This window comes from Serinus canaria, chromosome 25 (genome assembly GCF_022539315.1).
Source record: "Serinus canaria isolate serCan28SL12 chromosome 25, serCan2020, whole genome shotgun sequence".
NCBI classification, from domain to species: Eukaryota; Metazoa; Chordata; class Aves; order Passeriformes; family Fringillidae; genus Serinus; species Serinus canaria.
The window spans coordinates 6,301,706-6,313,944 of NC_066338.1; the positions used below are offsets into that span (position 1 = coordinate 6,301,706).

At 50.3% G+C, this 12,239-nt stretch overlaps 1 protein-coding gene across 1 annotated transcript in view; it reads left to right on the top strand.

The window, feature by feature from the left end:
• The window catches only part of LOC115485198 (uncharacterized), a 2,106,330-nt gene that overhangs the window by 1,939,556 nt on the left and 154,535 nt on the right, over nt 1-12,239 (top strand).

Consider the following 12,239-nt stretch of genomic DNA (forward strand, 5'->3'; position numbering starts at 1 on the left):
CCTACGATGCGACAGGAACCCTCAGAGAAAAGAGCGTAGCGTGTTTCCTCTGGGGGCAGTTAATTGTATGGTGGAGCTTCTTCAGCACGTTTCACTTGCTCTTGTTCCTCTTCATCAGCGAGACCAAAGTCTTCACTTTTTGTCCAGTTTGTAATTATCTCCAAAATCCCAGGGTGATTCAGGTTTCCAATATGGGCGCGCTGTGTGATCAGAACAATCCATTTACTCCATGTAGTGTCAGTGGCATGGTGGATAGTGGGAACCTTTCTCTTAAACATCCACCCCAGCACTGGTAGTAGGGGTGCCAGGAGGAGTTGTGCTTCTGTGCCAATCACCTCTGAGGCAGCTTGAACTCCTTCATAGGCAGCCAAGATTTCCTTCTCTGTGGGAGTGTAGTTGGCTTCAGACCGTCTGTAGCTTCACCTCCGGAATCCCAGTGGTCGATGCCGAGTCTCCCCAGGCACCTTCTGCCAAAGGCTCCAGGACAAGCCATTGTTCCCGGCTGCAGAGTAGAGCATGTGCTTCCCCTCTGGTCCTGTCCTGACTGGGTCAAGGGCTACTGCATAAGCGATTTTCTGCTTTATCTGGACAAAGGTTTGTTGCTGTTCAGGGCCTCAGTGGAACTCGTTCTTGCGGGTGACCAGGTAAAGAGGGTTCACAGTCTGGCTGTACTTAAGAGTATGCATTCTCCAAAAACCTATGGCACTGAGGAAAGCTTGTGTTTCCTTCTTGCTAGTTGGTGGAGACATTGCTTTGATCTTGTTGATGACCTCGGTGGGAATCTGATGCCGTCCATCTTGCCACTTTACTCCCAGGAACTGGATCTCTTGGGCAGGTCTTTTGACTTTGCTCTTCTTGATGGCGAAACTGGCTTCTAGCAGAATCTGGATGATCCTCTCTGCTTTTTTCAAATACTTCCATTGCCATGTTCCCCCACACAATGATGTCATCTATGTACTGCAGGTGTTCTGGAACTTTACCCTGTTCCAGTGCAGTCTGGATCAGTCCATGGCAGATGGTGGGGCTGTGCTTCCACCCCTGGGGCAGTCAGTTCCAGGTGTACTGCACGCCCTCCAGGTGAAAGCAAACTGAGGCCTGCATTCTGCTTCCAGAGGAATGGAGAAAAACGCGTTAGCAATGTCAACAGTGGCATACCATTGTTGAGGATTTGTTGCAGATTGAGGAGTTTTTGAAAAATAATGGCCATATTCAGCCAATGCACAATCCAGCCTGCTTGGGATAATGGACAATGGACATGTTCACAAACAATAATGGACATATTCAGAAAATGGGGTTGGTATAGCCTTGAAAAAGATACAAGAAGAAGAGTCAACTGGACTCAGCAAGTTTATCAGTGAGCTTGGGTAAGTGAGGAAAAAGACAGTTCATGGGTGGGACAGAAAACCACAGCCAGACATGTGAAAAGTTAGATGATCCAATCAGCATCCTATCTTAGACACGTGAACAGCTAGGCCTGGCCAATCATGTATTAGCTAGAGATGCATGGACAGTAGAGAGTTATTATAAATACAGTCTTTTTAGGGATAATAAATTTGGCTTCACTGGATCATATTGGTTGTGGTGTGATGTCCCTGTACCTCCACATCTCACACCGTTCCCCCCACATTTCCGGTGGAGAATTGCAGGGCAACCCGGAGAGGGACTCAAGGACAGCAATTTGGCTGCTGTGCAGAGGATCAGATCCAGCCCTTGAGGAGCAGAGAAGCTGGCTGAAAGTATCCTCACTGCCCCGGTGAGAGGAAAAGGTTCCTGGAGCTCCAATCATAGATATCCTGAATCTCGCCCTGATCAGGGTGAGCGGCCAGGGAGGAGATGGTGTCTGAACAGGAAAGGGAAGGTGTTCAGAAACTCCTCCAACATATCCTCTCTAAGAGAGAACATAAGTATGATGCTTCCAATTTGAAGGGGCTATTACACTGGGCTTGGGAACATAATCTCATAGGAAGAGCACAGGGTGCTTTTGAGATTTTGACATGGGAAGCTGTGGGGCGAAGGTTATGGGACTGCATTGCATCCGGGGGGAACGAGGCAAAAGAGGCGTCTAAGTATGCTACTGTGTGGAAAATCATCATAGAAGCTTTACAGGGTTTAAAGGCAGAGAGGAAAGCTGCTTCTGCAGCTTGTGCTGCCCTTGCCTCTGAGCCAGAAAAGCCTCAGGCATTCCCAGTAACTTCAGTTCAACCACTGTTTTCTACAACCTTAGATATTCCCTCGCACAGCCCACAACCCCTCAGCTCAGCATGGAGCATTGCACCAACTGCTCCTCCAGCTCCTAGTAAGAATGAGGAAGCTGCTGCCTCTTCAGAGGTGTTGGTCTGCAGACTAAAGGACACTTGCACGCACAGTGAAAAAAACCTCTTTGGGCTTGTTAATCTGCAGAACAAAGGACAGCTGTACTCAGAGGGAAAAAAATGCCGATAACAGTAACCTAGAGACTAAACATGCTGTAAAGGATACAGAAGGAGATGTATGAATATAACTTCTATTGAAAAGGATCCAAAGTCTTTAGTGGACAATTTTCAAAAATTGGTAATTCAACAAAAGGATTCAATTGTCCCCAAAAGAGACTATTCTTTGGATAAAATGGATCTACCTATGATGGTGGGTTCGGACAGACAATCAGGAAAGCAGGTACCTCCCTCTCATGTTGTTTCTGAGCCAGCATCCCAGCTGATTAAACGAAATCCTCCCCCTCATACTGTAAAGAATGTGGAATTAGAATTGGAATGTGACCCTGAAATAGAAGCAGCGCAGAAACGCAGGTGGCAGGGGGTTATTACAGAAGCGATTATGAAAGGGACTTTTCTCACAAATGATATACAGGCTTTTCCTGTAGTAACTAATGCTGCAGGTAGAGTTTGGGAATCTTTTGATTGGAAGATTTTAGAGAGGGTAAGAAATGCAATCTCACAATTTGGCCTAAAATCCTAGCTTGCACAGTCATTTCTGCAGTATATTTTTACCTCTAACATATTTATTCCAGCAGATGTGTATACCCTAATCAGGCTTATAATGCCACCCCACCAGCAGGTGATGTCCCATAAAAGCTGGGAGGAAAAGTGTGCCCAAGAAGCAGCAAAGCCTCGGGCACAGGGTGATCCTCTGTATGGTTTAACAGCACAACAGTAACTTGGCAAAGGGCCCTGGGCTACTGCCACTGCCCAGGCTAGGAGCATTGACGAAGTTTTACAGATGAGCCAACAACTAGCCTATAATGCTCTTCTTGCACTTCCTGATGGATTACACACTAAGGCTTTTACACAAATTCGTCAAAGAGAAATTGAGGACTTGATAAATTTGTGGACAGATTGCATGAGGCTATTTATGATCATCCTGATTTGGACCCAGACACAAAGGTGAAATTGTTTAATATGCTGGCTTTTGACAATGCTAATGATAAAACTCGGCAGATTTTGGGTACATTAAAGAAGGGAGGTGATGTTACAGAAATGCTGGAACTGATGGCTAGGACTACAGAAAGGGAAAAGGCATCCTATGTAGCTGCTGCAGTTCAAGATGCAGTAAAACCACTGATTTCTAAACTGGAAAAGAAAGCAGAAGGGAAAGAACATTAAGTGCTTTGGATGTGGTAAAATCAGAAGACATGTTCAGAGTCAGTGTCCCTTTCCAGCGGCGGAAAGAAAGAAAAAAAAGGAAAAAAAAAATTGTTCTATCTGAAGAAAAAAAAAAAAGATAACCACAGTGCTAAAGAATGTCTCTTCCAGGGAAACCGCCTTGCCAACACGTTCTCTCTTCATGTGCAAAAACAAGTAAGGAGAGCCTGGATAGCTCAGCCTCCCACTGTGGACTTTACTCACTCAGATCGTCAACAGCTGGAAGTGCTGCCAGACTGAATTTGGACATTGCAGTAGATGTCACCATGACGTACTCTGCTGTACACCTGATAGACACCAATGTAAAAGGACCCTTGGGGGTGGGCTTAGTGCTTTTTTGTTGGGGAGATCATCTGCCAGTAAAAAAGGATTGGATATAACCCCTGGGGTTATTGATGCGGACTATCAAGGGGTTGTTAAAATTATGGTTAGAACATTTTTCCCTCCTGTATCTATTCCCAAAGGCTCACAAATTGCTCAGCTTGTTCCTTTTAAGTCTTGTGTCCCCTGTGCAGATGACAAGGAGTGGAGAACAGGAAGCTTTGGTTCCACAGGTAACCCAGAAGTATATTGGGCCATGGACATCACAAGAGATAAACCAAACCAACAGGTAACCCTGACACATCCTAATGGTGATTCTATTACTGAAAAACTCACAATTGAAACAGGAGCAGATGTAACCATCATTTCAAACATAATATGGCCTAAAGATTGGGCATTAGTTTACCCTACTTTAGTCCTTGCAGGTATTAGAGACACTCAGGCAACTCAAATGAGCAAAGATGTAATTACCTTTACCTTCCCAGGTGGACCCTGGATAAGAGACAACAGCGGGCCTTGGATCACATTGCCACAAAGGTTGCTACATCACATGCACATCATCTGATTGAGAAAGTTCCAGTTCAACTGATGGTCATCAATCAGAGCAAGGAGGATGACTACTTTGCCAAGCATCCTTTCACCTTAATTTGTCAGTGGGTTAAAACTCGGGCTAATCCCTTAGTTCTTTTGGAATGGATGTTTTTACCTGTAAAACAGTCTAGAACTATTACCACTCGATTGGAAATTTTTGCTCATTTAATTATGAAGGGTAGGGGGAGAATTTTGGAAATCTGGGGACATGAACCGTATGTAATTGTAGTACCACTGGCTAACTGGTATCTTGAATGGGGAATTAGATACTCTGTTTCTTTTCAGATAGCTTTGGCTGGGTATGATGGTAAAGTTCACAACACTTACCCATGACACCGGGTGTTATCTTTATTGGAGCATCAGCGTCTGGAGGACAGACCCTGGAGATCTGACTGTCCGGTATCTGGGAAGACAGTATTTACAGATGCAGGTAAAAGGTCAAAAAGGGCTGCCTGCACTTGGCAGAAGGACAAAGTGTGGAAAAAGCAAATCATTTTTGAGGAGTCAAAGGATACATTGCAGACATTAGAATTGAATGCTGTGATTTGGGCTTTTGAAAATTGAAAAAATAAAGCCATTAACATTGCTTCTGATTCACTTTATGTAGTTGGCTGTGTCCAACGCCGTGAAAGATCAGTATTCAAGGAGGTGAGTAATAAGCATTTGTATTCCCTTTTAAGCCAATTGCCTAAAAGCCTAAATCAATGACGGCAGGAATACTTTATTACTCATATTTGAAGTCATCAAGCTCTCCCTGGTCTGTCTGAAGGTAACGCTCAAGCTGATCGGTTGATAGCCACTGTCTGGCCAATGCCAAACCCTGATAAATTTCAGCAGGCTAAAACTTCCCACGCTTTTCTTCATCAATCTGCTAAAATGTTAGTTAAACAATTTGGTGTTCCCTTTACTGATACTTCTGGTATTGTGAGATCCTGTCCTGGTTGTCAACAAGATGGCATTGGTTTAGGCACAGATGTTAACCCTAGGGGTACTGAACCTTTGCAATTGTGGCAAATGGATGTAACTCATGTAGCAGAATTTGGTCCAAAAAAGTTTATACATGTTTGCATTGATACCTATTCTTGTATTATATGGGCTACTCCCTTAACAGGTGAGGCAGCACGTCATGTTGAAAAACATTTGTACAATTGCTTTGCCATATTAGGTGTCCCCTTAGCAATCAAGACTGACAATGGTCCTGCTTAATGTTTTTTATGATTCACCTCTTTCTGTAATTCATGGGGTATTCAACATGACACTGGTATTCCTCACAACCCTACTGGTCCAGCAAATATTGAGCGTGCTCATCAGACATTCAAGGGCATGCTGCAAAAACAAAAAGGGGGAACTACAGGGTTATCCCCTGAGGAAAAAACAGCTAAAGCCATCTTTCTGCCTAATTACCTCAGAAAAACAGGAGATAGGGAAGATCCATCTATTCTTGTGCATCATGCCCTCACACGTAATCCAAGGGAGGAATTGCCTGACGGTACTCAGGTCATGTTCAAAAGCCCAGAAACAGGGGTGTGGGAAGGACCAGCTACAGTAAAACTAAAAGGCAGAGGTTATATGTGCTTACTTACAGATAAAGGCATTCATTGGATCCCAGCCAAGTGGGTGAAGCCCTATCTGAAACCACCTCATCAACCCATGCTGTGTCCAGAGGCGGAGAGTCGGCGAAAGCACCGATTCCAGACAGTCCTGAATCCACTTCTCCAACACCTGACAGCTGAACAACGATCGGAGTATCTACCAAGTGTGCTGGAGTATGCTGAGGAAGTACTAGCAACTCCACATAGGCTTAACATACACCTTCGGATCCATTTCGTACCTGCTTAATTGGAGTTCCCTTAGACACAATGGAAGAATTTGGAAAATGGACCAGAGCTCAAATTTATGATAACTTAAGTAACGCCTGGTCAAATTGGTGTACTAATCAAAATGGAATAATCACAGAAAATTGATGTGAAAAAAAAAATCCCTAGAAATCCTTTAGGAGCTCAGGCATTTAAAATCACTAAAATTTAAACACTACCAGTCAGGAGCCACAGGAGCTGGATATTCTGGGATCAGTGCCAGGAAATTATTGTTTGTTCTTTGAGTACTTCAAGGGCAGAGAGCTGATTAGGGAGAGGTCAGGAAAGCCCGGAGATGACAGCACTTGGATATCTCCTGTATCTTTGTGGTGTTACAATACTACGGCACACTGTGCCAACTGGACACGGTCTGTGCCCTTAAAACAAAAATCAGCAAGCATGTTGCCTCCTGGCGTTTTTCTCATTTGTGGAGACAGAGCTTGGCCTGCAATTCCTCAGAAAGCATTAGGAGGACCTTGCTATTTTGGGAAACTGACACTGTTTGCCCCTGGCATTCAACAGATGCTTAACATCAGGCATAAATACCAGCGTCAGAAACGTAGTGTGCATTCATTAGGCTCAGGCTGTAAGGATAACGTAGAATTGTGGAACAGGCCTTTGGTTATACGGGCATCACTTTTTACACCAGGTGTAGCTTCTTCACAGGCCCTTACACAATTAAAGCGATTGGCTTGTGGGACAGGAAAACAAATTAACATTACATCTATAATACTGAATGAGCTTACCACTGATGTAGGTAGCATACGCCACGCTGTGCTACAAGACACACTCCTGTGGGCTCTGTAGGTAGGGCTGCTATAGATTTTTTGTTGCTAGCACAAGGACATGGGTGTGAGGATTTTGAAGGGATGTGTTGCATGAATCTCTCTGATCACTCTGAATCTATTCACAAAAACAGACACTGCTTAAGGAGAATGTGTAAAAGCTCACAGTTGTTGACAATTCCTTTGTTGTGTGGCTAAAATCCTGTGGAATAACAGGCTGGCTCAAGGACTTAGTGCGCTTTGGCATTATGATACTTTGTGTTCATTTTTCAATTCTGCTTATAGTGCCTTGCTTTCTACGCTGGGTGCAGAAACTCATTGACAGTGCTTTTAAATCAGTCTGGCTTGTGCAAAAACAAAGCAGGGGAAATGTTGAGGATTTGTTGCAGATTGAGGAGTTTTTGAGAAACAATGGCCATATTCAGCTGATGCACAATCCAGCCTGCTTGGGATAATGGACAATGGACACGTTCACAAACAATAATGGACATATTCAGAAAATGGAGTCTGTATATCCTTGATACAAGAAGAAGATTCAAATGGACTCAGCAAGTTTGTCAGTGAGCTTGGAAAAGTGAGGAAAAAAGATGGTTCATGGGTGGACAGAAAACCACAGCCAGACATGTGAAAAGTTAGATGATCCAATCAGCACCCTATCTTAGACACGTGAACAGCTAGGCCTGGCCAAGCATGTATTAGCTAGAGACACGTAGACAGTAGAGAATTATTATAAATACAGTCTGTTTAGGGTTAATAAATTTGGCTTCACTGGATCATAATGGTTGTCGTGTGATGTCCCTGAACCTCTGCATCCCGCACCGTTCCCCCCACAGGTTTTCAACAACACTGATGCTGTTAGTTCCAGAGCACCCAGGATCCGTCTTGCAAGTCAGCTCTGGCAGGAGAAAGGCAGCTGCCAGGGGGCTGCTTATTGCCTCTGACACCCAATTGCTCAGGGCTTCCCAGTGCCCCAGCCCCTCAAGGTCTCCCCCAGCCTGGCCAAGCTGCCCGGCAGCAGCGCCACAGCCCCACTGCAGCTCCAGAGGAGCCCCAGCCAGAGGCACCTCGGAGCCCTGAGCAACACAGGCAGCAGCACACGGGCAGGAGGGCACGGATGGCGCTTCCTGCCTGGCACAGGGCTTGTGGCCATCTCCAGGCACCGCTCTCGCAGGGATCCCCGCAGCTCCAGCCCCTGCCCAGCCACTCTGTTGGCAGCACAAAGGCTTCAGCAGAACCACCAAAGGCCAAGGGGCTTCTGGCAATTTTCCCTGTGGCACTGCATGCCTGGGCAGCTGGCTGAGCACAAGCACCCTTTTCCCCCACTTCCCCTATGCCCTGTGGACCCTGGGCAGCAAAAGAAAGATCCTGGCAGTCTGTGTATTGTAACACAGTCTATATTTACATTGTAAAAGAAAACAAACAAAAAAAAACAAAAAAAGAAAATAACATTCCTGAAGAAAAAGAAATGCCACCTGCCTCAGGTGGCCTCACAAAAAAGAGCCTGTGGATCAGCTCTCCACAGAGCTCCGGCAGGGCAGGCAGCCGAGCTGTGACAGGCGAGGCCGTCTCTTCCATGCCCTGCGCAGGTGATTTCGGAGCCGCTGGAACATGGAGATCGGAGCCGGGCCTACGGACTTGAGTGTTTGGATTGCAAGGCTTCCAACAGCGAGGCTGACATCATTTGTTTGGTCTTCGAGGGCTGCAAGAGAGATCCACGGTCAGATCCCAGATCTTTGGGGACCCCAGGAGAGCCCCCGGCCAAGGCCATGCCAGCCGGCTCTTGCTATGGCCAGTAGGGAGCAGGGACCAAGGGGATCAACTCGAAGCTGCTGGACACGAATGGCACACACGAGTGGCCCTGAATTCTCTGTGTGCTCTGCCCACGGGAGCAGAGCCCTCAACAGAAGGGGCAGGGCTCGAAGCTCTCCCCTTGCCAGCCCCCGTGCTCAGCCTGCTGCCCTACTCACCACTGCAGATCAGCTGGAGCTCTTGCTGCTGCCCCCTCAAGCTCTGCCCGGCCATCCCTGTGAACACAGAGCCTGTCACGGCCCCAGTGGCACAGCTCCCTGCCAGCGGTGCTGCCGGCGCTGTGGCCACACGGCCTGCTGGTCCGGCAGGGCTCAGCCCGGGCCCTGGCCGCACGCTGCCGCCCAAGGGCACGGCTGCCAGAGGGCGGCAGCAGCGCCGAGGCCAGCCGGGGCTCCACGGCGCCGGGCCCGGCCGGCACTGCCGGGGCAGCAGGCGGGGCTGGGGCCGAGCTGCGGCGGGCCGGGGAGGGAGCCCGGGCTCGTGGCTCACCCATGAACCTGATGGCCGCCTCTCGCAGGGGCTCCTGTGGGCTCTGCAGGTAGCGCAGGGCCTGGCGCAGGTGCTCGGCCGCTCTGCTCCTGTCCTCTGCCAGCTGGAGAGAGCGGCGGGAGGGAAGGAAGGGTTGGCATGGGCTCAGCCCCTCGGCCGAACACTGCCTGCGCCCAGCCCCGGCCTGCCCTGCCCGCACAGCCCTGAGGCGCGGCCAGCAGCCGCTGGCGCCGGGCTCCCGAGGGGAGGGGCAGAGGGCCGGCTGCTGCCCGAGGAGCCGCGGTGCCGGCCCGCCCCGCAGCCCCGCCGGGACGGGGCTCCAAGAGCACCCAGCTCTGGCCCACGGGAGCCTGGAGAAGAGCCCGCGTGGCCTCTGGTTGCAGCAGCGGGCAGGGGCAAAGCTGCCAGGCCCCGCACACAGCACCGCCCTCTGGGAGCCTTCTCCAGGCTGAGGCTGGGCATTCTCGGTCATCCTTACCAGGCACTTGCTGAACTTCCACAGTTTCTCCTCCTTCACCAGCTTTTTGAGATCCCTCCTCTTCATGAACTTGACAGCACAAAGCAGCGTTTCCCGAGAAGCTTGGAGAGCAGCAGAGATGTGGAGATGGCCCCAGAGCCTGGGGCATGGGAGCTGCGTCCCTGTGCCAAGGCCTGGAGGAGGCTGCGGTCCAGCAGGCGCAGGGCAGGAGGCAGCCCAGCCCCCTCGCAGGGGGACAGCAGCAGCCCACGAGTCTTCACCTCTGCCACATGCTGATTCTCATCATGGCAGTGGAAGAGCAGTGGAAGCAGGCTCTGGTGCAGAGGGCTTTCCAAGGGTTTTTCTCTCTGTTCCAAAAACTCCATCATGTCTCGGAAGAGTTTTATGGAGAGCAGCTGTACCTGGCTATTCTCCTATATGAAATAAAAGGCAAAAATACCTCAGCATTGGCTCTTCCAGGCCCCCCTGGGCACAGGCCTGGAAGTGCACAGGGCACACATTTTCCAGGCAGCACTCAGTGGCTGTGGCTGCGGGCACAGAGCCTTACATGGTCAAAGAGTGGCAGGAGCGCCTCAGCCAGCTGCAGGGCAATGAAGGTTGACATCAGGATGTATTTGTGCTGGAATATAAAGCTGAGTGTCATCCCAGCTATCTCTGCATCATTGTCCCACAGTAGGTCCATGAGGCTTTCAGACAAGCTCCACATTCTTTCGTCCTGTGCGGAACACAAGTCTGTGAAACCCCACCCCGCAGCCGCAGGGCCCAGAGGCCAAAGGCCTGTCCCGAAGCACTCGGGCAGCTGAAGTGGGAGGCAGGAGAGCTGGGAGCAGCTGCCCCAGCGCCCAAAGCCCAGGCAAGGCCAAGCGACTGCGTTCCCAGTGCAGCTTCAGCCACTGCCCCCTTCTCACCATTGAGGGATCATCAATGAGCTCGAGAAGGGCCCTGAGCGCCAGGCGACGCCTCTCCCTGCACTCGCTCTGCAGGTACCTTGATGAGACCTTCATAACACTCTCACCACATTCACTCAAATCCAGGCACTCGAGGACCTGAAAGACACAGGGCAGTGAGAGGGAGCCCAGCCAGAAGGAGCCCAGAGCCACACAGGGCTGTGCCCAGGCAGCAGCAATGGGCACGGGCACCGTCCCAGGTGGCTGTGGTGACGAGAGGGCAGGGAGCTGGGAGGCAGCTGAGTGAGGCAGCGCTGGACACCCGGCTCACCTCCACAAGGAATGCCAGGGCGGGCAGATCCCAGTGTGGCTCCTGCGTGATGAGGAGCCAGAGGAGGTGGAGTGCAATACTGGAACTCAAGCGAGGATAAGCATGGCGCATCTCCCTAGGAGGGCGAAAAAGGGACCAGGAACCTGAACAAATCTCTCCAGGGACAGGCTCATAGAGCCTGGTGGTCTTTCACCACCATTCTCCAAAGGCACCTAGGCCATTGAGGAGGTGTCTCCTCCAGTGCTCTCTCCCCTCCCAGCCTTTACCAGTCTGCTTGGCTGTCCCTCAGCGACAAGGCCCTGTGTCCCAGGGCCACGGCGACTGTGTGGGACCCCCCGGGCACAGAGCACAAATGCCGGGAGCAGTGGGCAGAAGGGGAGTCTCACCTGGCCAGCAGACCCACAGCATAGTGGCGGGTGTCAGCACAGAGCAGCGTGTCCCAGCAACGCTTGCTTTCCAATGACACCACGACATCCTTGTGCTGCTTTCGGCAGAGCAGGGACTTCAGGGTCTGCACTGCAAACCTGTGTGCAGAGCAAAGCCCAGGTCACACTGGCAGCACTGGCTCCTTCCCAGGCCACGTGGCAGGGACAGGAGGACTGGAATGGAGCACCTGTTGGGGCTGGTGGCAAGGCCGTGCTCTTCCTGGCATTGCTTCCAGAAGGTATTGACCTCCTTTGGCATCTCTTCTGTGCTGAAGAAGACTTGGAAGAGCAGATGAACAAATAGGCAGGGAAAGTATGCCGTGACTACCTGTAAAATGTGGGGCTCCTGGAGGAACTTCCAAATCACCACGGTTGCCTGCAAAGGACAAAGTCCCCCAAAACAGCGCTCAGTGCCGAGGTGTCCGTGTGGCAGGGCCCGAGCTTGGCAGGGAGAGGCCCAGAGAGACTGTGCAGGGGGAACACGGGGCCTGGCGGGCCTGAAGCGGCCCCTGGGCCAGGTTTCAGGCCAGTGCCTGAGGCAGGGAGATGCAGTGGGGGAAGGAGGAAGCAGAGCTGCTGGAGAGGCGGCCTCTGGGCCAGCAAAGGCCAGTGTCAGAAACTCACAGCCAGGG